Raw genomic sequence first — 27,735 nt, forward strand, 5'->3', positions numbered from 1 at the left:
ATTTAAAAATATTTCCCAATCATCAGAAAAAGCTGATTTCCAAAGCTAATCAGTAGTTGAAGGCCATCCCGCTTCATTCAAAAAATTTCAATCTCTGTCCTAAGCTCAAAAAATTGTAAAAAAATTTTACTACAGGGGCGCCTGGGTGGCTCAGTGTTAAGCGTCTGCCTTCGGCTCAGGGCGTGATCCCGGTGTTATGGGACCGAGCGGCACATCAGGCTTCTCCACTGGGAGCCTGCTTTTTCCTCTCCCACTCCCCCTGCCTGTGTTCCCTCTCTCACTGGTTGTCTCTCTGTTAAATAAATAGATAAAATGTTTAAAAAAAAATTTTTTTTACTACTAAGCCAGTCAAGATATTCAGCTTCTACGTCCAACAAAACATGCAGCTGGTGCTAATTAAATCCATGAGAGCAAATGAAGTGCACCACTGACAATACTGATTCAATAATACATGATAAATTCAAATATTTTCTGCAAAGTACCTACTGATGAATAACACAACAAATAACCATAGCTTTGAACACCTCACATTTTTACAAGATCTGTAAAGTTACCCAACTAAGCCTTTTTCCGTTCCACACATATTTTTACCACCATCAGTTTTAACACATCTTAGCAGATTCCACTTCAGATTGCATTTAGTGTTTTCTCAACTTTGAAAATATTCTTTTGTGTAGTTGTTCTCCACAGACTATTCATAGAGTCTAACTGTTCTGCCACTTCAAATTTGGCATTGATACCTTGAATAAACAACAACTGAATGGCATCAACAATCTCTGTCAACTCAGCAAGAGCCAAGGAAAATCACTATAAATTATTTGCCTTGCTTTTTAATTGACTGTTGATGTTGCTTCAAATGTCCTCAACTCTCAAATCAACTGTTCTTGCCAAAAAATTTATAGTCTAAAACGAGTTTATTTTTTCTGGACATATTTTTTTGCTGCAATCAAACACAATTTAATTAACTCACCATGAGTAAATGGCTTTCCTTGCTTGGCTAACAAATGAGTCACTTGGAAACTTATTTTGGTGGCAGCCTCACTTTCAATTTTTATTTTTATGAAGAAATTACGCTGTGATAAGATATTCCATTTTAAACTGTTACTTTAAGAAAACAGAATTCAGAATAGTGTGCTGTATGCTTAATCTAATAATGTCAACATGTATTCTCTAACAGCTACAGTGTCACTGCATAATAAAAAAATGTTTTGCTCTCTAATTCAGCAAAATAATTCACACTCCAATGTGCCTTAAAAGCATGGCACTCAGAGTCCATTTTTCTTTTCTTTTCTTGTTTTGACATGATAGATATGCACTGGTATAAAAAAATAAAATAAATATTGCAGGCTGGCAATACCCATGGCACTCAAAACACTGTCAAGTTGTAACAGCAACACTGAAATTTGTAGTGCACCAAAAGCTGTATGAAGTGATAAGAATTTCACATAGGTCTCCTTCACAACTACTCTGCTCTGCCATTGTAATGCAGAAACAGCTGTGTTCCAATAAAACTTTATTTATGGGCACTAAAATTTGAATTTCACATATCATAAAGTATTATTCTTTCAATTTTTTTAACCATGCAAAAATAGGTACTTTGCTGACTCCTGCTGTAGCAAACACATTTAAGATTTTAATTTTTTATGGAATCAAACTGTCATTTCTGACACTTATCAGAAATTTGGTCCTTAATTACAAAAGGTGAGATTTTCTGAAGAATATGTAATTTCACGATAATCCATTAAATTCTCTATTATACAATAATATACTTTTGAAAAAGATTATAAAAGCCACTATAAAGACCCTATCATACTTAAAGAATACCTATCTCTAAATACAACCACCTGTCTCCTAATTATGCTACTATTCTTATTAAACTGCTCCATAAAATGTATTATAAAGCCAAAATTTCACGTAAAAAATATAATGAGATGTCACTACCCAAATTAGAGATCACAGACTATTCTATAAAGAAAAATTTAGGGAAACAAAAAAATACCACAGTTTTACCAATTAGAGAAGTATGTCATGGCCCATTCTAATAAACATTTTCTCTCGCCCTCTCCCTCTCCCTCTCTCTCTCTCTCTCACACACACACACACTCTTTCACTCACTCAATAGATGTTAGTTATTATAAAACTAGCCTCCCAAAGTGACCAGTCTAAAAAAGATGCATGTATTTAGACATAGTATTAGTTCTGGTTAGTCAGCATTACTTTATAGTTGTATCACCTTTTTATGACAAGGAATCTATCTTTCATTGTATCATTTTTTAATTACCTTAAGACTTCATCTTCCTTGGCAGACAGTCAAAACAAAATCACGATATCTAGAAAGTATGTTAACACCAGAAAGGTTAAAACCAGTTACCAAAAAGTAAATGAGTTTGCTCACTTAGACCTTTCTAATAGATTCAACTGCTACTAAGCCATTGCCTTATAATTTTAAATTTAAAACTTCCTGAAGTCTGAAAATATTTTAGCTCATTCCAGATTTTAACTGTTACTTTTTATATTTCATCTGATAAGTGGATTTATACAGAATAGTTAAGGTCTTTCTTCTTTAATACTTTTCACGTTATGCTTGATAAGGTGAAGAACTCTGATTAAATACAGAAATATGATAAAGTTAGAAATTATTTCAACATGATAAAACAGTCCATTTAAATCACTCCTTTTCATTAGTTTTTTAATACATTTCAAAATATAGGAAACAGAAAGAATTTAAGAAGTCTACACTGTTCAGGGGCGCCTGGGTGGCACAGCGGTTAAGCGTCTGCCTTCAGCTCAGGGCGTGATCCCGGCGTTCTGGGATCGAGTCCCACATCAGGCTCCTCTGCTATGAGCCTGCTTCTTCCTCTTCCACTCCCCCTGCTTGTGTTCCCTCTCTCGCTGGCTGTCTCTATCTCTGTCAAATAAATAAATAAAATCTTAAAAAAAAAAAAAAGTCTACACTGTTCAAAACTCCAGAATTACTTCTGACTCTTGTCTTTAAACATCCATTTTAACATGGTTAATAGAATATATCAATTTTCATATACAATATTTTTATATCATGAATTCAGTAAACATAGCTATTATTTTTGTTGACTACATTACATTCCAACATTTATTCTACAGCTTGATTGCCAATTTAAAACCAAATATCCTAATTTTTTGGTACTTAAATGAAAATGTTAAATGAGCTATCACAAAACTGGCCCAATTTCTTTCAAAACCTTTTTCCCGCAAGAATCTAATAAAAACATCTCCCACATTTTTTTCCTCATGATTTTAAATAGTAGCATTTGGAAATTTAATCCATTTAGAATTTAATTGTATATAGCTATAATTTTTTCCAAAAGAAAATGTCATACAATTTCTCACAAATGCAACCTTTCCAACTGATGTGAAATACTTCTCTAGCCATCTATCATATTCACACATAAATACGGATCTGTTTCTGTACTTTATTCTGTTTCACTGAACTATTTGAGCTATATACATCTATCCATCTACCTACACATATAACTACACTCTCTCACAGACACACATCCCAAATATTTCATCTAGAATGACTGAAAAGAGTAAGCATAGAAAGCGAGATTCCTGAATCTAGTATATACATTCAGTTATATAAGCCTGTGGTAAAGAGAAGACAAGTCTGATCTAGGATCACTCCCAGTCAGATTAATACCTCACCTTATCTTTAAGATACTTAGTCATTTCAAACACTTCTGTTGTAACCCTTACACAGCAAAGAATTCAGCCAAACTGAGACCAAATTATTCATATAAAGAAATATAGCTTGCATCAAAGTAAAGCAGAGAGTTCTGGTTTTTGCTTCTCTACCCTGTCATGACCTTAGAGAATTAGTAATAATTTAATTTCAATTTTATTCTTATAAATAAAAAATGTCTGACAGCTAATTTTTCTTTCATCAAAAATAAATACACAGACAAGTTGCGTAAGCATGGCCAACTTCCCTATGTTTCAGCTTCTTTATATATAAAATGGTTAATAAAAGTATGTACCTTACAGTTGTTAGAATAAAATAAGTGTATATGAAGAGTTTTAAACTAAACCTGTCACTTAGTATTCAATAAATGTGAGCATATATGTATGCAACAATACAACTGCTCAATAAAGACTGGCATTTATCAGGTACATAATATAAGCTCCCTTCTAGCTTTCCCCCTTGGTTAGAATTTCCTGGTAGGTAAAATGGCATATACTTCAATACCTAATTTTTTTTCTGTGAATGCCAAAGTAATGCAACTAACTCCTATTACTCTACCTTCTTTAAGCTTATAATAATTTCCTATTTTTAGAATCAATTTCTCATATACACATATACACACATACATATGCATATACATATGTGTGTATACACACAGACATATATATGTATTTTTATAGTAGGCTATTTATTTTAACATATAGTTCTCATCTTAAAGATAAAGAAATTGAGATACTGAGAGATTAAGATATATTACCTATCGTTAGAACCGATATCCACTCATTAAGCACCCCTTATCCCAAAAGAGCAATCCAGAAGAAGAGTGTAAGTGTGTGTGTGTGTGTGTGTGTGTGTGTGAGAGAGAGAGAGAGAAAATGAACACGTTTGTGCTTGTACATGTAAAAAGCAATGTTTTTTAAGAAAGGTCCAAAAGAGGAATTTGATAAAACCTGGACTAGTTATCACTTTCTTATTACTACAAAGTCAACCTGTATCCTATCCCTAACCTAAGTACTAATTACTTAAGAATCTTTTTTAGTTCCATGCTTTTCCCCCATTACTAATTAATAAATGCTGGTTGAAATAAATAATATAGAAATATAAAAATGAAAGTCCCAATACTCCCATCTCCCCAAATTCCCACTCCTCTGAGGTAACTACTTTGATGTACTTTCAAAAAAACAGTGATGATTTACTGCCCCCCCAGTATTCCTTTTTGTTCTACCCTATTCAAATAGGACAGGGTGGAAGAAGGGCTCCAGAACAGTTACCTCATACAGTCCATCCGCAGCAGGGAAGTAAATCTCTGACAAGAAAGTTGCATGTACTCTACATGAGAGTCCAATTGAACACTATCTACCTTTCAAAACACTACCTGAAACCATGTATTATAATAAAAAAGGATAAAACAGTCTAGATGTTTATACAGTGATTTCAACATAGGTATTATTTCACCAACATCACCTCTATCATATCTTCAAAAAGACTCTTAAAATGGATTTCTGTGGACACTTATTGTAGCAAAATAGCTTCAGGGTTAAGAGCATGGGCTCTGCTGCCAGACCAAGTTCAAATCCCAGTTCTGTCCTCATCCATAAAATCTTGGTAGTAACAGAGCCTATTCCACAGGATTCTTATCAAATTCAATGAGATGATACTGGCAAGCCCTTAGCTGGTTCCTGGAATATACAGCCTCCATAATTTTTACTTACTGAGTCCTAGAAAAATAAGCAACTTCCCCAAAATTGCATGCCAAGTAAGTGATATGAGAAGGGAAAAAAAAAAAAAAGGATATTAACAAACAGTAGTGCATTCCAGTTTTCTCACTTTCAATTTCACTAGCTTAAAACTTCAAAGAAGAAAAAATAAAATTTTTAAATTAATAAACCCAAAAGATTTCCAACAAAATAAACCACTCTGCTTAGGAACCCTACCTGCTCTAAATGCCCACACAGACATGTCCAACATAAATTATGCTGCTCAATGAAAATAAAAACAATCTTTAACCATCACTCCTAACTCTAAATTACGGTACAACTCCAGAGAATGCCAAAAGTTTAGGTGCCAGATACATAAATGAATGCATAAACCCATTAAGATCATAATGTTCCTTTAAAAAGATACAGTTCCAAAGACCAAATAACCCAAGATAGAAAATATTACTAAAATTTAAAAATTTTGTATTACTTTCAATCTTAATAGAAATGCCAACCTGTAACTTTATTTTATACGCATACACACACACACACACACACACACACCCATATATATACATACATAAATATATTTGGGGAGGGGGCGGGGAGATCCAGTATCAAAGAGCAGGAAAAGAGAGAGAGAGAGAATCTTAAGCAGGCTCCATGCCCAGTGCAGAGCCCAATATAGGGCTTTGATCTCAACAACCCTGAGATCATGACCTGAGCCTAAATCAAGAGTCAGATGCTTAACCAACTGAGCCACCCAAGAGCCCAACCAACTTGTAACTTCAGATAAACACATAAGTAAATCAATTTTAACAAAGGATGAGAAAATGTGATTTTTAAACAGGTTGAACCACATGAAGTTATATTCAAACATTATAAATACATAAAATAGGTTCATATGGTTCAAACTATTTACTCGATGACCAGAATGGTCTAGAGTATAACCAGTCCCCTAGTATCTTAACAAGTGATTATGACTGCCCTTTTACAGAAATTCAATACAGAATACAGAACTCAAAGAAACTGTGGGTCACATCATTCTCATATACGTTTAATTTGTGTATTATCTCAAAGCTGCCAAAATGGAGTGATAAATGCAAAGCCTTATTAAGTTTATACCTTATAAGGTTGACCCTCATAGTCTTCCAGCAAATCTGTATATTTAAAAAGTCTTATACCAAAATTTCTTTCAATTATAGTAATTTTCTGACTTTCCCAATGCCAAGTTATTTGCCTTATGAAGAAAAGGAAATGTTATCTTTACAGTGACAAGAAATAAACAATTTCACATCTTCCCTTTTTACCATTGGTCATAAACCCCAAATTGCCAACAATAAAGAAAAATGCAAAAAATTAGAGCCTAAAAATCTCACCCATAGTCTTACTAAACAAGGATAACCTAATGTCAACAACACTCAGGTTTAGTTTCTTCCAGTCTTTTTTCTATACACTTTTTTTTTAAGACTTATTTATTTGGGGGGGGGGGCAAAGGGAGAAAATCTCAAGCCAACTCCCTGCTGAGCACCGAGTCTGACTCCCAGATCATTCTCACCACCCTGAGATCATGACCCCAGCGGAAAACAAGAGTCGGACGATTAACCGACTGAGTCACCCAGGTGCCCCATTTTTCCATATACTTTTTAATCAACAATTAACATTCCACTTTTTATAGTAGCCCCTGGCATTCAAAGATGTTTCCACATTCATAATTTCAACCATTTGCAAAAGACCCTAAAAGTGATGACATAATAAAATTATCACTTGCTGAAATGCTGCTAAATGAGAAACTTATATAACTTCTACCCATCCGATGCTCAGTTTGGGTCTGATTTTCCTTATAGATAGTCATATATCCAGAAAGTCATATAGTTATCCCAACCCCCCACCAAAAAAACTATTTTGTTTTTGAAAAATCTTTCCCCCGAATAAACCCAATTAATAATGTTAATGATGAAAGTGGCAGTGGCAGTTCTTTGCCATAAAAAAAACCTTCAGATAAATTATAAACACATAAATTATAAAATGCATTTATATAAGTTCACTGTATATTAATGATACTACCCTATACAGTATACATGTTTTAATGAAATTTATTTAAGTTTCCTACAAGTAACTTAAACTTTTATATTAAAACTGATGACTGTCAAACTGTGTGATGGGTATGTTAAGGTACATTGCAATATTCACTCTTCTTCAATAAATTAAAAAATGTTCCCATAACAAAAAGCTAACAACTTTTTATATTTTCCTACGTTTTTGTGAGGGAATTTGTCTTAAGGGCATTTGCAAATTTCAGAACTAAGAAAGCTGTCTGGTAGCCATCACTGTCAAGATTCTACACTAATTACTATTTTGTATCTTATGTTCTTACAAAAGCAATTTTCCACATTATGACATGTTTTCATGAACACTTCACGACTACCTAACGTTCCATTAAATGAATGTACAGTAATATATTTAATTATTCCCCTACCATTGGTGATTCAAGTGGTTTCTAATTTCTTGTATTAAAACAATGCTGCGGGGTGCCTGGGTGGCACAGTGGTTAAGCGTCTGCCTTCGGCTCAGGGCGTGATCCCGGCGTTATGGGATCGAGCCCCATATCAGGCTCCTCCACTGTGTGAGCCTGCTTTTTCCTCTCCCACTCGCCCTGCTTGTGTTCCCTCTCTCGCTGGCTGTCTCTCTGTCGAATAAATAAATAAAATCTTTAAAAATAAATAAATAAATAAATAAAACAATGCTGCAGCAAACATCATTTACCTAAAATACTTTATTTGAAATTAGAATTATTTCCTTAGAACAATGACTCCCAAAGCCTGGTAGGAAAAATGTTATGTATGTATTTATTTATCTCTCCCAGACCCACCTCAGCAATCTCCATCCACAGTCAAGAGGTAACTGTGCAGAAATGAGTTAACAAAGCAAGTGTGAGGATGCTATCTTTAGTAAGCCCTGCTGCAAAGAAATTCCCACCTTTCCCTGACTGATAAGGGTGGCTCACAGTGCCTAGACTGTCCGTGGAAACAATATGGTTGGTATATGATAGGAAGAAGGAACCCCCAATTAAAACCTTGAGTCTCTAGTGAACTTCCCCAGATAGACAAATTGCACACATGCTGCATTTTCACTGGGAGAAGAGTATGTACTCTGTGTACCCCTCTTGTGAGGGAGAGAGCATAGAGAGCCTGTGTATGGATTCCTCCAGACTCTGCCTACGTCTTCCCCTTAAGATTCAGCTATTCCCCCTAAGTACAACTAAATGCTGAGCCCACTAGTCTTTCTAGTTAATCTTTGAACATATAGCCTTGGGGACACATTATACAGTATGGGAAGCTCATCTGGTCACTAGTGAAGCACCATGTTCATAGCCCGAGATTACCCTGCTATTTGAGGTTATGGAGAACCCCAGGTAAAGTTAAATTTCACATATCTCATATCCCTGCCAAGACAGGCAAATGCTTTAATTCTGAAACTGCCTGGCAGACACAGTAACTGAGTCTGCAACTTTACCAATGAGTTGGCATATCTCCTCTCACTAGACTATAAACTCCAAAAGAACAGGAATTGGGGGGGGGTGTATTTGTTCACTTAAATATCAAGATGCCTAAAAGAATGCCCAACACATAGAAGACTCTCAATAAATATTTCTTGAATGAATAAATGGATATTCTCAGGCATCCCCAAATTTTCAAACTGAAGAAACCTGGTCTAAAGGACAACCAAATCTGTAGTTCTACTCCACTGCTTTAGTAACTCTCATCCTCAGTTTCTTTGTTCATACAATGAAAATAGCCATCTAACTTATTTGCATGGAGAGGAATACAACATATGGGTAAACTCCTCCTGGCATAAAACAGACACTCAATAACATGAATAGAAGTTATTTAGAAAGTCAAGGAAGTTCAATAAGAAAATCGACATAATATAAAAAAAAATTAAGGGCGCCTGGGTGGTGCAGTCAGTTAAAGCATCAGACTCTTGATTTCAGCTCAGGTCTGGTCTCAGGGTCATGAGATCAAGCCTTGCATTGGGCTCTGTGCTCTGTGGAAAGTCTGCTTAAGTTTCTCTCTCCCTCTTCCTTTGCCCCTCCCCGCTGCTCCCACACGCACACATGCTTTCTCTCTCTCTCTCTCATAAATAAATAAAACTTTAAAAAAACTAGTTAAGTCAGGTACAATATTAAGTTTTGTTACTTGGGAAGTATTACAGCATCTGCATTTCTGCCTAATTATAGATTCAGGGTGGATTCATGGACACCAGTTAGTCGGCCACTGTAGTGATCCAGTAAGAGAAGACACTACTTTGAACTAGTACCTCGTAAGATCAGAAAGGTATCTAGGAGATGAAAAAACAACAGAACTTGGTAGGAGACTGAATGTGAAAAGTAAGGGAAAGGGAAATGTTTCTGGTTTACACATGGATAATTGGTAGTAACAGTCACTATAAAAGGAACTGGTTTGGGGATACAGATCATGAGTTCCTACTTGAAGACACTGAACTTGGTGTGTTCTAGGGACAACAGTGAGCTTCTCTTCATGCAGGCCTCACTTATCTATTCACCTAACAATGAAGACTAAGACTCAGTTACCTATTTTATGGGTGATGGTTCAATTATCATTAGTAAAGAGCATAGGGTAGCAAAAAGGAAGGATAGGGACAAAGAAAGCCCAGCTCAATATACAAAAAATAAAAGGACAAAGGATGAGGAAAAACTGTTTCCATGGGCCATTTGGATATTTAAAAATTCATCCATACTATGGATCACTTATATGATGAGCTCTATTTTAAGTCACTGGGCCTAAAAGACAAGACAGTGTTCACACTATGAACTCACGATATCAATGAAAAGACAAATAATGTAAAAGAATAAAACCTGAAACGATTGTGGCCAGAACCAATTTTATGAACTACTTACCATGTATGTCTAAATACTACAGAGCTAACAACTCTCTAAACTACTTAACATACTATTTGATTACAATATACAGCAAGGTGTGAGTGAATAATTCCATATGACACATAAAAGTCAATCCTATTTCTTTTCTGGTCACATTATATGCACTTCATCTTCCCAAGTTGCTGTTCATGCACTTTGAAAACAGTTACAGACTGTTTAGGCTTCTCTATTAGACTGGCTTTCGGTAAATCAGAACTTCCCCTTACTGTGCTCCTCATTCTTGTAAGTTATTACCTTTATAAATCATAGAAAGTTATGTTAACTTACTTATCTATACATGTAGAACACACTGCAAGAGAGGGAAAAAATTGTATTCTTAAAAATAATATGGTCAGCTAACAACCTGATTTTAACATGGGCAAAGAACTTAATATAACACTTGTCCAGAAATCACACAAATGGTCAACATGCATAGAAAAAGATGCTCAATATCACTAATAATTAAGGAAATGCAAATAAAACCCACAAGATATCATTTCACTCCCCTTAGGATGGCTACTATTTAAAAAATAGAATATAAGTGTTAGCAAGGATGTAGAGAAATTGGAATGCTTGTGCACTCTGGATGAAATTGTAAAATAGTACAGCTGCAGTGCAAAACAGTATGGCAGTTCCTCAAAAAATTAAAAATAAAATTACCATATGATCCAAGCAATCTCACTTCTGGGTATATACCCACAAGAACTCAAAGCTGGGTCTCAGAGATATTTACACACCCGAGTTTACAGCAGCATTACTCACAACAGCTAAAGCATGGAAGCAAGCCAGGCAACCATCAATGGATGAACGGATAAACAAAATGTGGTACATACATAAAATGGAATATTATTCAGCCTTTAAAGGGTAGGATACTCTGACACATGCTACCATATAGATGAACATTGAGGACATTGTGCTAAATGAAATAAGCCAGTCACAAAAAGACAAACATGTATGATTGCATTTATATGATATACCTAGAGTAGTCAAATTAATAGTATAAAATGGCGGTTTTCAGGGGTTGGGGGCAGAGGGGAATGGAAAGCTGTTGTATAATGGGTATTACAGTTTCCGTTTTGCAAGATAAAACAGATCTGGAGTTATCTACTTGGATAACTGGTTAATTTGAAGTGTTCAACTTCCTCAGAGAACTTATGCTATACCAGGGATAAGGAACACCACCTATTTTTGTACTATCCATGAACTAAAACGGTTTTTACAATTTTTTTAAAGTCTTTTTTCTTTCTTTCTTTTTTTTTTTTTAAAGATTTTATTTATTTATTTGACAGAGAGAGACAGCCAGAGAGAGAGGGAACACAAGCAGGGGGAGTGGGAGAGGAAGAAGCAGGCTCCCAGTGGAGGAACCCGATGCGGGGCTCGATCCCATAACGCCAGGATCACACCCTGAGCCAAAGGCAGACACTTAAAAACTGAGCTACCCAGGCACCCCACGGTTTTTACATTTTTAAATGATTGGGAAGGGGAGATCAAAAGAAGAGCATTTCATGACAAGCAGAAACTGCATGAAATTTAAATTTCAGTGTCCATAAGTAAGGTTTTATTGGAACAAAGCCACGCCCATTTGTTTGCATATTGCCTAGGGCTGCACTTGTACCACTCAAGGATAAAGAATAGTTCTAACAGAGACCTTACAGCCTCAAAAGCCTAAAGTACTTACTAACATGCTCTTTGCAAAAAGTTTGCCAACTCATGCTCTATACCTAATTTCAAAATAAGGAATTACGTATTAGTACAAACAAATTCAAGTAGTTTTAAAATAAGAACTTTCACAGTCCTTGTAATCAATACACACCGCAGTAAAAGCAAGCTTTGGCAGTAATAAGCTGTAGTAATGGGTCCATGGTATCAACGCTGTGACCTCAGTTAATTAACTTTGCCCCACCCAAAAAAAACCCCACCTAAATAATTTTATGATTAAGCAATTCAAAGTTGCATCCTTTTCAATAAATTCTGAGAAACCTGAGTAATTTTTAATACACACCACAAACAAAAAAGGTAATAAACATGTGGAAAACTGCTTATGTTCTTGGTAATCAAATATACACAAGTAAAACAGGGGCGACTGGGTGGCTAAGTTGTTAAGCGTCTGCCTTTGGCTCAGGGCGTGATCCCGGTGTTCTGGGATGGAGCCCCGCATCAGGCTCCTCTGCTGGGAGCCTGCTTCTTCCTCCCCACTCCCCGCTTGTGTTCCCTCTCTCGCTGGCTCACTCTCTCTCTCTCTCAAATAAATAAATAAAATCTTAAAGGAAAAAAAAAAAAACCAAGTAAAACAACCTGGAATACTACCAGGCAAGCCAAACAGTTTTAAAATATACTACCACTAGAGCAGTGATGTTTTCGATAAACTGGTTCGTTCATATGTATTGCTGGTGGCACTATAAATAGGTACAACTCTTACAATACAGCAACATCCAGAAGGAAATTCATACTTTTTGACTAACTTAAATTGAAACAGTAACTGCAACATTTGAGGCATAACAATTTTCTTTCGTTTTTTTTAAAAAGATATTATTTATTTATTTGACAGAGAGAAACGACGAGAGAGGGAACACAAGCAAGGGGAGTGTGAGAGGGAGAAGCAGGCTTCCTGTCGAGCAGGGGCCCAATTTGGGGCTCGATCCCAGGACCCTGGGATCATGACCTGAGCCGAAGGCAAACGCTTAACAGCTGAGCCACCCAGGGGTCCCAAGGCATATCAATTTTCAAAGGCATAAAGTGTTATACTGTATTTAACAAACCTAAAATTTGGTTTCTAAAGCTAAAACACTATTGCTCAAAGGGCAATAATTTTAAGGAAGGAAAGTAACAAAGATGTGTCACATTCTTACCTATAGTGGAAAGGACAGAAAACAAAGAATTGAGAATACATCCAACCTAAAAGGAAATGCATATGTCCGAAGCTATTAAACTATTTTTGAAAAGGTGCAAATATTAACTATAACCTCTAAGAACCTAATCCCTGAATAAGACACAACTCCATTATGACTGTAAACTCATTAGAAAACAGTTTCTCCCAGAATCAGAAAAAAATCATTGGAGTGGTAGGACCGTGTGCCACGTTATTTTAGAATGTTATCATAATAACAGAAAAAAAAATAGTCCCAGATAAATTTTACTCAACTATACATTCATAATTACTGAGAAGAGGAGGGATGCCTGGGTGGCTCAGTGGGTTAAGCAAATGCCTTCGGCTCAGGTCATGATCCCAGGGTGCTGGGATCAAGTCCCACACCGGGCTCCTTGCTCAGCAGGGAGCTTGCTTCTCACTCTGCCTTCTGCTCCCCTGCTTGTGTGCATGCACGCGCTCTCTCTCTGACAATTAAGTAAAATCTTTAAAAAATAATAAAAAACTATTGAGAGTAGGAAAAAAGACTCAAATTTACTCACAATGTTCAAACGGATTGAAGCATTAAAAATAAAAGCAAACAAGAACTCCTAGTAATGCTCATTAGGTAAATCAGACCAATATTCTGGGTTGGGAAACTTGAAAAGTTGGACTAAAAAAAATTTTTTTAAGTCTGCTATAGTTATCAGTCAATGAAAAATCATGGGGCCAAAATTCAGGAGAAGAAGAAACCCCAGAGAGTTGAGTGTGGTAAATGAGGCTTCCCCAGACTCTAGAAGCATCTGCTGATATCAGAACTAGTGACTTAATAACTGAGATGCAACAAAACTCTGGCTGTATCACTAGGCTGTCCAGAAGAAAAAAAAGAAAAAAGAAATCCAGAGCCTCCCCCAAACTTTGCACTGGGATCCCCATCTCAGAGCAAAAGTGCAGAGGATTAAGGCCCAGCCAGTCTGTAATCTCAATCCTTAAAAGTGGATCAAGAAAATCTGAGATTTACAATGCCCCTATATTTCTGCCAAAATTAAATGTAAATCCTATCATGGAGGATTGCCATTATTCTAGGCCCCAAATGTTCTCTATGGTTTTTCATTAAAAATGCCCTATATACAATTAAAAAACAAAACAAGGGGGGGCGCCTGGGTGGCTCAGTCGTTAAGCGTCTGCTTCCGCTCCAGGTGTGATCCTGGAGTCCTGGGATCCAGCTCTGCATTGGGCTCCCTGCTCCACTAGGAGCCTGCTTCTTCCGCTCCCACTCCCCCTGCTTGTGTTCCCTCTCTCGCTGTCTCTCTCTCTCTCTGTCAAATAAACAAATAAAAACTTAAAAAAAAAAAAAAAACAAGGAAAAAGAAACCCAAGAAAGTAACATATGACTGAATAGCAAATAAAACATGGAACAAGACTCAAAGGGATCTAGATAATGAAGTTATCAAACACTTCCAAATAATAATGCTGGATAGTAAGACAGAACTTTGACAGAGAACCTGAAACTAAGAAAGAGAACCAAATTGCTTTCTAGAACTAAAAAAAGCAAAAGAATTTAATTAAGAACTCAGCAAATGAGTTTGACACATATTAAAAAACTTAAGAGAGAATTAATGAGGGGCTCCTGTGTGGTTCAGTCGGCTGAACGTTTGATTCTTAATTTCGGCTCAGGCCATGATCTTCAGGGTTGTAGGACTGAGCCCTGAGTTAGGCTCCACGAGTGTGGAGCCTGCTTGAGATTCTCTGTCTCCCTCTCCCTCTGCCCCTTCCTTCCTCCCTCTCTCTCTAATAAAAAAAGAGAGAGAAAGAGAATCCATAACTAGAAGATATCTCAGAAAAATATACCTTTTAAAAGGTACATTAGGAATAAAAAGATGAAAATACAGAAAAGGGCATAAGAACATACAGCACAGAGTAAAAAGATCTTATACATGTATAACTGGATTTCCAGAGAGAAGATGACAGACTAGGAGAACTATTTGAAATGATATGGGCTGAAAATTTTCCAAAACTTATAAAAGCCTTCAACAGTGCCGTCCAACAAAATTTTTTGCAATGATGGACATGAAATGCCCTCCATCTGCCAAAAAGGCAGCCAATAACTACATGTGGCTACTGACTTGTGGCACTGGATAGCGCAACCACAAGTCACAGACCTAAGAAGTCCTACACACACCGAGTAGAACAAAAAAGCATTACCCATACACATCATAATAAAACTGCTTGAAAACCAAAAATAACCTCCCTCAACCCTGAAAAGCAACCAGAGACAGCAAAGTAGATTACCATCAAAGGCGCAACAATTAGACTGACAGCTGACTTCAGAACAAAACAATGGAAATTGGGTCTCACTGGAATAACACACAACGAGCTGAATGAATGAAAATAACTGCCTACTTAGATCATGATGTCCACACAAAAACAACAAAAACTTTTCAAAAATAAAGATGGAGGAAAGACTTAACAGACAAGCAGTAATATAGAATTCCACATCAGATAGGCCCAAATAGAGAAAACATTAAAGAGCATTCTTTAGGCAAATGGAAAATCAACTCAGCTTAAAAAAAAAAAAGTAACTATATATACAAATATAAACGCAGAATTACTATACGAAATACTAATACTATCTTACAGGTGGTTAAAATACATATAAAACCAAACTATGCAGGGGCACCTGGGTGGCTCAGTTGGTAAAATATCTGCCTTCAACTCAGGGGCACCTGGGTGGCTCAGTTGGTTAAACATCTGCCTTCAACTCAGGTCATGATCCCAGGGTCTTGGGAACCCTGCAGGGGTCCCAAGCCCGACTCTGGGCTCAGCGGGGAGTCTGCTTCTGCTTCTGCCTCTCCCTCTGCCCCTCCCCTGACCTGTGCCCACTCTCTCCCTCTCTAAATGAATAAATACAATCTTGAGAAGAAAACAAAAAAAAAGAACCAAACTATGCAGTAACAGTAGTATATAATTCAGGAAAGGGAACTGTACAGTTAACAGTTTCTAAAGTTGATGCACTGACCAGGAAAAGGAAAAAAATACTGACTTACATTACGTTTTAATAAGTCAAAGAGGCATATTTTAATTTCTGGGATAACCACTAAAAAAATTAGGATATAACCTAAAATAAGATATAACCATTAAGCCACCTGTGGGGAATTATTTGAAATAAAAAATAGTAACAGTCCAAAACAAGGCATAAAAAGAGATTTTAAAAAAATTCATACAAACAGTAAATAGAACTAGAAACATCAATTTAAACCCAAATATATCAGTAAGTATATTAAATATAAATTTACTGAATGTTCCAATTAAAACAAACATGGTCAAACTAGTTATTTTTTAAAGAACATATGCTATTTTTAAGAGGCAGCTAAAATATAAATAAAAGTTGTAAGTAGAAGCCTGGAAAAAGATATACTGTGCAAGCATTTAGCAACTGAAAGCTAGCACTATCTGTCTTAACACTAGATAAAGTACACTGTAAGGCAAAACGCATTACAGAAGATAAAGAGAAACATTTCTTGATGATAAAAGATTTGATTTACCAGGGATATACAAAAATCCTTAATTTGTAAGCACCTACGACAAAAAATATATAAATACATAATACAAAAAATGACAGTATACAGAGACAAATCTACAATCACTTTGTGACTTTTTTTTAAGATTTATTTGAGAAAGAGAGAGAGAGTGTGTGAGTTCATGGGGGGGGGGGGCGGGACAAGCAGCCTCCCTGCTGAGCAGGGACACAGGGCTCCGTCCCAGGACCTTGAGGTCATGAGCTGAGCTGAAGTCAGATGCCCACCTGACTGAGCCACCAAGGTGCCCCTGGGACATTTTAAACCTTTAAACCGGCTCTAAGAGCAAACAAGCAAAAAAAGTAATGATTATTTTAAGAAACAAACTTGATATAACTAATATATATACTGAATCACATCTAACCACCACAGTCAAAATTTGGGAGGGCCTATACAAGGAATATTTACCAAGCAAGACCATACGTTGGGTCATCAAGCAAGTCTCATATTTTAACGAACTGAAATCTTACAAATTTAGTTCTTACTACAGTGGAGCTAGGTTAGAAATCAGTAAAAGCCTTTTAAAGTATACAATACTTATACAAAATATGTGCTAATCAACTTTATGTTATTGGTAAGGTTTCCAGCCAACAGTAGGCTATTAGTAATTAAATTTCTGGGGAGCCAGAAGTTACATGCAGATTTTCAACTGTGTGGGCGTTGGCACCCCTAACCCCCACATAGTTCAAGGGTCAACTGTACTTCTTAATAAGCCATGGATCAAGAGAAATCATGGAAACTGTAGAGTATTTTGAGCTGAATGAAATCCATACACACACACATATCAAAACCTGGGGGAGTGAACACTTTAAAAATGGTTAATTGTATGTTATGTTACTTTCAACTCAATTTGGGGGGAAGGCAAAAAAAAATCAAGAGAAAGAAAGCCAAACCCATGCTTAGGTAACTTTATAACCTCAAACGCATTGGGGGAGGGGGTGGGGAGGAGTGGGGAGGAGGGCTAAAAATCCAAAAACTAAGCATTTGTCACAAAAGTCTAGAAAAAGAACAAATTAAACCCAAAGTCAAAGAAGGAAACAATAAAAATCAGAACAAAAACTGATCAAATAGAAAACAAACATAAAAGACAAAGAATGAACGCTAAAAGCTGGTTCCGCGAAAAAAACTAATGAACTGGTTAAGAAAGATCAAGAAAAAAAAGAGACAAGACAACAGATAGTGACCACCTGGAATGAAAAGAGGACATCACTATAAATCCTAAGCACAGAAAGATCACAGGGAACATTATTTACAATTTTACGCACACACACTGGAAATTTTAGATAAAATGTAGGAATTACTAGAAAATACAATTTAACAAAACTGATAGAAAAACTGAAACTCTAAAGAGTACTTTGACATTACAGAAATTGAAGTCATTATTCAAAATTTCTCCACAGAGAAAACTCCAGGTCTAGAAAGTTTCCTCAGTGACTTCTACCAAATACTTAAAGAAGCTATATAACACCCTTCTTACATAAATTCTTAAGATAGTGGTAATAGAAAAAGCACTTCCCAACTCATTTTTATGAACCAGTGTTACCCTGATATAAAACCTGACAAGGACATTATGAGAAAGGAAAGTTACAGACCTAGCTCACTCATGTATGTGGGTGCAAAAATACTAAATGAAAAACCAGCAAATTCATATAAAAAAAAAAACTATAGTTCACAATTAAATTGGGTTTAGTACAGGAATATAAGGTTGGTGTAATAATTAAGGAGCAATAAAATAATTCACCACATTAAAAAAATGCTGAAAAGTTAAAATTAACCAAATAAATGCAGAAAAAGCATTTGATAAAATTTAATATTCATTAATGATTTAAACAAACAAAAATGAACTAGTAACCAGTAACAGAAATTTCCTTCAGCTGAGAAAGGATATCCACAATGTCTATATGCTAAACCGTAAAATATTGATTCTTCCCCTACTTCCAAAATAAGAGCAACACAAGGATTTCCACTACAACCAATCGATTCAACACTGTACTGGCAGTTATAATCACTGCAATAAAGTGAGAAAAACAAGAAGTATAAGGATTGGTAAAGATGAAATGAATTTATCACTCATAAGCCATACTTATAGGAAGTCAATCTAGTTGAAATATATTATCAGAATTAAAAGCAAAATTTCTGGTTACCAAGGCAATATGCAAAAATTAACCGAATTCCTACATATCAGCAATAAATAGGAAATAAAAGTTAAAGAGATACTATTTACAGTAATATCAAAAAATAAAACACCAAGTGTAACAATTATGCAAGATCATCACAGAGCAAACTATAAAATAATACTGAAATGATGAATATACACAATCTACATGGACTGGAACACTCATTATTGTAAAGATATGATCAACAGATTGAGAGCAATTTCAAACCCTCAAAAGATGTTTTAGTTTTCTTTCATTTGTAAAACGTACCCAAAAATAGCCAAGGCAATTTTGAAGAAAATCAGTAAAATGTGTATTAATTTTCTATCACTGTTCTAACAAGTTACCACAAACGTAGCAGCTTGAAAACACACATGTGTTATTTCCATTGTCTGTGGATCAGAAATCCCAGCACAGCATGGCTCAAATGATTCTCTGCTTAGAATCTCACAAGGATGAAATCAAGGTATCAGGATGTGTTTCTGTCTAGACACTCTAGAAGAGAACCCATTTCCAGGTTCATTTAGGATGCTGGCAAAATTCAGTTCCAAGCAATTGTAGGACAAAGGTCCCCATCTTTTTCCTGTCTGTCAAGTGAAACTTAGTCTCAGCTTCTAGAGGTCACTTACGTTCCCTGGCTCACGGTCCCCTTTTAAAGGCAGCAACAGCAGGCCAAGTCCTTTTCACGTTTCTGAGCCAAATCTCTCTGACCTCTTCTGCCCCACCTGTCTTCTGCCTTTTTTGTATTTAAGGGGCTTATGTGGCTGAACTGGGCCCACCCAAATAATCCAAGGCAATCTCATCATTTTAATGTTTGTTGCTTGTAACTTTAATTACATCTACAAAATTCCTTCAAAGACTACATTGATTAAGTATTCAATTGAATACTTGGAGGAAAGAAATCTTGGGAAAACATCTTCAGAATTCCACCTACCAAAAGGCAGGAAAGTTTGTTTTCCCGGATATCCAGCTAATTACATTTACTAGGTATCAAGGTGATAATTAAAATGGTACGATACTGGCACAAGAATAGAAAAATATAGAGAATGTACAGCCTAGAAACAGACCTGTTTCTGGGCACAGACGCTTGATCCACAAAAAAAAGGTAGCACTGCCAAACAGTGGGAAAGAACAGTTCTTTTCACTAAATGGTGCTGAGATATCAGGATAGCCATATGGAAATGACATTACTACCTCACACCACACAGAAAAAAAAATCAACTTCAGGAGGATTATAGATCTAAGTATGAAAAGCATAATAACAACAAAGTTTTTGGAAGACAACATAGTCGAATAGGATGACTTCAGGAATAAGTGGCATGAGGAGCCAGTGGACCATCTGAAACAACCATTTAACTGGTGAAACTTTTTTCTTTACTTTTTTTTTGTATTTGAGAGAAAAGATCAAGAGAGTGTGTGTGCACGCACCCACACCGGGGGATGGAGGGGGTGGTAAAGGGCAAAGGGAGAAGCAGTCTTCCCGCTAAGCAAGAAGCCTGACGTGGAGCTCGATCCCAAGACCCCTGGAATCATGACCTGAGCTGAAGGCAGACACTTAACCAACTGAACCACCCAGGCACCCCAACTTTTTTTTTTTTTAAAGAATCGCCAACCATTTAATGTTTTTGGAGATCGTCCTAAGGGCATACAGCAAATGGAGAAACATTTATTCAAGAAATTATACTATGGGGCGCCTGGGTGGCACAGCGGTTAAGCGTCTGCCTTCGGCTCAGGGCGTGATCCCGGCGTTATGGGATCGAGCCCCACATCAGGTTCCTCTGCTATGAGCCTGCTTCTTCCTCTCCCACTCCCCCGGCTTGTGTTCCCTCTCTCGCTGGCTGTCTCTATCTCTGTCGAATAAATAAATAAAATCTTTAAAAAAAAAAAAATTATACTAAACTGAGGTGAGAAGAGCAAGCATCTGTGACATCTGAGCCACAAATCACTCCCATTCACACCCCACAACTCCATGTGACAGAAGTTCTATGCCAGATGGGTGCTCCAGGAGCTCCCCTATCTCAGTCCAAGAGGATAACTTCACCCAAGGAGAAGGATGCTGGCATCTCTCACCACCACCCCTCCAGCTCCATGTTGCATTGCAGAAACTCTATGTCAGGCAGGCAAGGATGAGAAACTATGGAGTCCCTCCTCCCAACCAACTCCCACTTACAAGGCAGAAGGCTCTACTCCAGGTACAGTAGTCCAAAAATACTAGATCACAATTGCTCACTTACAAGCAAAACTTCTTTACCAGGAGGGGCAAGCAGAGAAAAGGGACTAGCATCCTCACTCAGTGCCCTACTCCTACAGCTGGGTGTCACTTCAACGAAGTTATCTCCTTTTGGGGCTCCTGGGTGGCTCAGTCAGTTAACCATCCCAATCTTGATTTCCCGACACCTGATTTTGGCTTAGGTCATGACCTCAGGGCTCTGAGATAGGGTATAGGCTCCAAGCCCAGCATGGAATTTCTCTCTCTCTCCCCCTCTCCCTAATGCCCTGCCCCACTCCCTCTCTATCAAAACAAGGGAAAAAAAGTTAATCTCCTTTCTCTGTCTCTAACTCCACTGAAGCAAAGCAGAGGTTCTTCCCAGAGGGGAAAAGTGAATGGACTTTATCTGGCCGACTGGGGAAGTTCATTCCTAAGGGTGTTTTCCAAAAGTATGGAGATCCTGGGAGGTCAACAACTAAGAGAACTATGTAGTTCCATGATACAAGTGGCAACAAGCAAAGCTACAGACTATGTAGAAGTTTAACTACTAAGAATGAGGCAAACAGAAAGGCAGTTACTTCTCAGAGCAAGCACAAGTCTCAAAAACTGGCAATCCTTAGCTTCTGCAAAACCTGACTTCATGCAGCAATCAGACTGTGGAGCAATTCATGCCCGTGGATGTTGATGAAAACAACAAAGCAGTCAGCTAGCAATTACGGGAGGCTAACAGCTAGGTGTGATAGCAATAGAAACAGACCAGCCAAAAGCTTACTGGGAAAATCAGGGAAAGAGACAAAATGAACGGGGCCAAAACCACAATAATCTCTGGTGATCAAGGAGACTATGCACATGCCTTTGAGAGGGCCCAGATGTTGGATTCAGCAGGCAGAGTTCAAAGCAGCTATTAAAACGTATGTTCGAAGAACTAAAGGAAATCGTGTTTAAATAATTAAAGGAAGGTTATTATGACAATGTCTCATCAAACAGAGAATGTCAATGAAAAGAGAGATATCGTACAAAATAATTAAATGAAAATACTGGAGTTCAAACGTACAATTACTAAAATGAAAAACCCACTAGAGGGACTGAACAGCAGACTGGAGCTGGCAGAAGAATCAAAATCAGTTCTTCTGGCTACACCATAGAGTAATTTGAATCTACATGACAACATGAGTGCCAGCAAAGACGGCATAATTGCATATTTCTTCTTAATTCTCTTAATTAATTTAAAAAGTAACTGCACATACAACATGCATATAATTGTATCATTGGGCCTAAAATGCTTAGAAATGTAACATCTGACAATAATAGCACAGGGGAGGCAGGTAGAGACAAACTTTATTGAGTAAGAGAATGATACCAGATAGTAAATCAAATCTACAGAAAGAAATGAAGAGAACCGAAATGATAAGTTAGTACAAAAACTATAAATATATTTATGTTTTCCTTTCTTATCTCAGTTTCTTTAAAAGACATAGAATTATATAAAATAATAATTATAATAATGTATTTTTTGGTTTGTAACATAGCAATGTGATTTAAAGAAAACGGAAGGATGGAGTAGAGCTAAGTAAAGTTTCTACATATTACTGGAGTTACTAATCTGAAGTAGATTCTGGCAAGTTGTGTAATGTACACCCTCAAGCAATCACTAAGAAAATAACTCAAAAAATACTTTAAGAATCATTAAGGGAACTAAAATGTTACACTAGAAAATAGTCAATGCAAAAGAATGCAATAAAGGAGTCACAGAAAACAAAGAGAGACTTACAGAAAACAAAAAGAGACTTACAGAAAACAAAAAGCAAAATGGCAGGCATCAATCCAACCGTATATCATTAAATGTGAGTGGATTAAACAGTAAAATCAAGAGACAAAGACTGTAAGACTGGATTTAAAAAAGAACAAGCTCTGACTAATGCTGTCACACTTTAGAGTCAAAGACACAAATAGGCTGAAAAGTACATGAATGTAAAGAGACACCACACAAATAGCAACCGTAACAGAACTGTAGTGTATATACTAGTATCAGACAACCTCTAAAATGTTTTTAGAGGTGAAGAGGAACATTTTCTAACAATTAAAGGGTCAATCCATCCATAAGATACAAAAATTATAAACACATATGCACCATTTAACAGAGCCTCAAAATACATGAAGCAAAACTGACACACTCAGAGAAATAGACAACCATGCAACAGTTGGAAGACTTCAATTCTCCATTTTCAATAGCTAATAGAATTAGACAGAATTAACAAGAAAACAGAAAGTTTAAACACTATATACCAACAAAACCTAACACACATGTAGAGGATACTCCATCCAACAAGAGAACACACATTCTCCTAAAGCACACATGAACATTCTCAAGGACAAACATATGGTAGGCCATAAAACAAGTATCAACAAATCGAAAAGGACTGAAAACAGACAAAGTATGTTCTCCAATCACAACTGAATCAAATTAGAAATCAGTTACAGAAAGAAATCTGGGAAATCCACAAATATGTGGAAATTAACATACTCCTAAATCAGAAATAGGTCAAAAGAAGAAATCAAAAGGAAAATTAGAAAACATCTGAAATCAATGAAAGCAAAAATATATCAAAACTTGATGAACTGACTACTGATTGAGTGCTCAGAGGGAAATTTACAGCTGTAACACCTACATTAAAAGAGAAAATATAGGAAAACATTTTTATGAACTTGACATACTTCTTAAATACCATAAAGAGAAGAGAAAAACAGGCCACAGAAAGGGGGGACATATTAAAAAATAAAGAGTACTTATCCAAAACACAAAAAGAATTACTTCAAATACATTACTGTTTTTTGTAAGACAAACACCACAAAGGAAAACTGACCAAAAGATTTGAACACTTCACATACATTATTCAAAAGCCAATAAACTTATGAAAAAAAATGGTTAACAACTTCACTCATCAGGGAAAGGAAAATTAAAACCATAAATACCACCTCACAGCCATCAGACCAGCAAAAATAAATAATACTAACAATTCTAATAGTTGGTGATGATGTGGAGCAATGGGAACTCTTATAAAGTGCTCATGGGAATATAAATTGTTACAACCACTCCGGAAAACCAGCAGTATCTACTGAAGGTAAATTCATACACATAAGCCAGTAAATTTACTGCTAGGTATATACTCAACAAATACTAAGAGTACATGCAGAGACTGGTATAAATGCATTCATACAGCATTAGTAGTAGAAGTCAATAAGTGGAAACAAGATAACATCTATCAACAGATTATATTAACTGTGGTATATACGTACAAAGTAACAGAGCAATGAAAATCAACTACAGTTACAGAAATTTACATGGATGAATATCAAAAACATTATGTGGAGCAAAAGTAGCTAGAAATAAAATATAAACTATGTGAGTCAATTTAGATAATATTCAAAAATTGGCAGTACTAAGTCAGAATAGTGTTTCTTTGGGGAGAAGAGAGAAGGTAGTGACTGATGGGAGAAGGGAGAGGGCTTCTGAAGTGCTGTCAATGTTCTCTTTCTTGACTGGTAGTTACACAGATTATGGTTTATAAAAATTCACTGAGCAAAAATTCATTTGTGTGCATTTTCTATATGTTTTACACTTCAATAATGAAAAATAAAGCAATACATACAATTAAAAATTAAAATCAACTGCATGGGGCACCTGGGTGGCTCAGTCAGTTAAGCATCTGACTCTTGCTTTCAGTTCAGGTCATGATCTCCGAGTCCTAAAATTGAGCCATGAGTGGAGTTCCCAGCTCAGCAGGGATCTGCTTGAGATTCTCCCTCTCCACTCCACCCCACCCCCACCCCCAGCACACAGGCTCCCTCTTTAATGAATAAATAAATCTGAAAAAAAAATTTTTTAAATGGCATCACAGTAAAATTACAGTACTTGAACTTTTAGAGGCTAATAATTTTTAAAGACATGTACTTAAAAATATCACAAGGAAAAACTCGTGTTGAATTTAATGAAAAGTATAAAACTTTATACAATGAAAAATTTACAAATACATAAAAAGAAAAAAAAAAGATGGAGAAAATGGTTCCAAATACAACAAGGACTGACATCACTACCATATATATTCTAATGCCTAAGACACAGACTTAAAGAAAAATTAGCAATGATCTTTCGTACTAATATTAAGTTCAATCTTACTAGCAATCAAGACATACCAACTGAAACAAGAAGATACTATTTAATAGATAAATTGAAGGAAAACTGTGTAATTCCTCTAGGGAGCACTTTGTTTATACCTCTATGATAGAAATACAATTTCCTCCCTTCCTGTTTTCCTTTTTAGAGAACTTTCCTTCACAGTGGAAAGGGTTGCTCTAGGATCCACAAGAGAATCGTACCACTGTGGTTCCTGAGTTTCCAGTTTCTTTTTCAGTCCCCTTGAGGCCTAACTGGGTTCTAAGACATACCCAGCCCTATATCCTTCTAACAATAAATCTGTTTTGCTTAAGTTTTTTTTCTAGCAACCAAATGGCCAATGGATATAACACCTTGATATACTATATGCTACAACTATATTACAGTTCTTCTGTTTACATCAGAACTTGAGAACTGGTAACTCAGATTGTTTTACCTGACCCACAAGGTGTTTTTCAAAAGTATGAATTAATATTATGAATTATAATCTTTCTCTCCAGACCGTGACCAAGCTCCTAGGAGGTAGGGACTATATCTTTTTTTTTTTTTTTTTAAGATTTTTTATTTATTTATTTGACAGAGAGAGACAGCCAGCGAGAGACGGAACACAAGCAGGGGGAGTGGGAGAGGAAGAAGCAGGCTTCCAGCGGAGGAGCCTGATGTGGGGCTCGATCCCATAACGCTGGGATCACGCCCCGAGCCGAAGGCAGACGCTTAACAACTGTGCCACCCAGGCGCCCCAGGTAGGGACTATATCTTATGTATCTTTGTTTTCCCAGTGCTAGGCTCTAGATCCAAAAATACTTGCTGAATGAATAAATAAACTATGCCAATAAGGTTCTTTTTATAAAACTCTAGCTCTGACAATTGATTTATATCTGAGAAGCAATAACAGACTCTAAAATCCTAGTTATACCATTGGGAAAAGAATGACAATATAAAATAGAATATAAAAATATGTAACACATAAAAATATTTGTCTCCTTTTGCCCAATAAACCAAATCCTTCAAATGTATACCAAAGAAGCAATTTAAAGGAAGAAAAAATATTATATGCATAACAAATGCCATAATATTATACAGTGAAAAGAAATGAGATCACAATTATGATTAAGTTTTGGTATACATACCAACTAAATTAAGTTAGTGTACATTCATTTAAAATATAATTATAAAACCTGTAAAATGAGAACCTATACATATGAGGGAATGCAACCTAAACATTACTTTTGAATGACTCTCTAATATGAGCTTGTTTTTTTACCCCTGACTTTCACCTCCAAAGAAAAAATTCACCAATGCATGAACACACACAGACAACAATAACAGCAGCAGCAAGTAACTTAACCAAGGTCACACAGCTCAGAAGTGACAGAAAAAGGATATAAATCCAGGTCTATCTATAGTAAACCCACAATCCTAACCTTTATAAATTACACTGCCTACACACCCACTAATAAACACGCATTATTAAGCACCTAGAGCACATAAAGCAATCTCCTTGGTACAAATAAGAACACACAAAAACACAATAAATGCTGCTTTTACAATTTTCAATGCAGTGCTTTAAAGTATATTTCTGCATATCAAAAGCAATATGAAAAGCAAGATAAAGCCTAAACACTGCTAATCCTAATCTAGTGCTTGATGCTTGCTTAAATGTTGTAAGCATGTCTCATAAATTTGATCAATTCTCAATCCACAAAGAATTACAAGAACTAAAATAATTATAAGTAGCAATTTTAAACATCCTCTGACATCTCCCTCTGTCAGACACAACTCTACTAGAATTCAGCCCAGGGAGACAATCCATGAGAATCAAGTGTATTCCAGCCATAAGAGACCTTTATCCAGATAACACTTTTTTATTCTTACCATTTAAACAAAGAAAAAATTTAAATTTGAAAGCATCATCTTATCTACATATAATAGTAATATTTAACAGATGATGACTGGTTAACATGCCACAAATTTCTCATTTAACTCTCACAACCTTGTGAAGTAGTTACTACTACTAACCCATTGGACAACCAAGAAAATCTACAGGTGAGGGGTGCCTGGGTGGCCCAGTCGGTTAGCCTCCAACTCTCAAGTTTTAGCTCAGGTCATGATCTCAGAGTGATGAGATCGAGCCCCGAGTCCTGCTTCATGCTGGGCATGGAGCCTGCTTAAGGTTCTCTCTCTCCCTCTCCCTCACCCCCCTCAAATAAAAAAATAAACAAATAAAATTTAAAAAATAATAGAACCACCATATTAAAGAAAAGAAAGAAAAGATTTCATCTTCAGGTGAGGCAATAAGAGGTTAATAAACATAGTAAGTGACAAAATCCAAATGGAAGCCAGGCCTAACAAATGCAAACCTGTAACTATTACTTATGCTACACGAACTTTCTAAATCATAATGCTTTTAACATAT

General features: G+C 36.3%; 1 protein-coding gene across 2 annotated transcripts in view; it reads right to left on the bottom strand.

The window, feature by feature from the left end:
- The window catches only part of TLK1 (tousled like kinase 1), a 137,796-nt gene that overhangs the window by 100,366 nt on the left and 9,695 nt on the right, over nt 1–27,735 (bottom strand). Inside the window, exon 2 of one of the 2 annotated variants that reach the window (XM_034654726.1) lies at nt 2,282–2,330. The exons of the other annotated variant lie outside the window; for it this stretch is intronic. The gene's annotated coding sequence lies outside the window, so the exon portion shown is untranslated. The remainder of the gene's footprint in view (nt 1–2,281; nt 2,331–27,735) is intronic. 2 annotated transcript variants of the gene reach the window in all.

Source organism: Ailuropoda melanoleuca, chromosome 2 (assembly GCF_002007445.2).
Source record: "Ailuropoda melanoleuca isolate Jingjing chromosome 2, ASM200744v2, whole genome shotgun sequence".
NCBI lineage: Eukaryota > Metazoa > Chordata > Mammalia > Carnivora > Ursidae > Ailuropoda > Ailuropoda melanoleuca.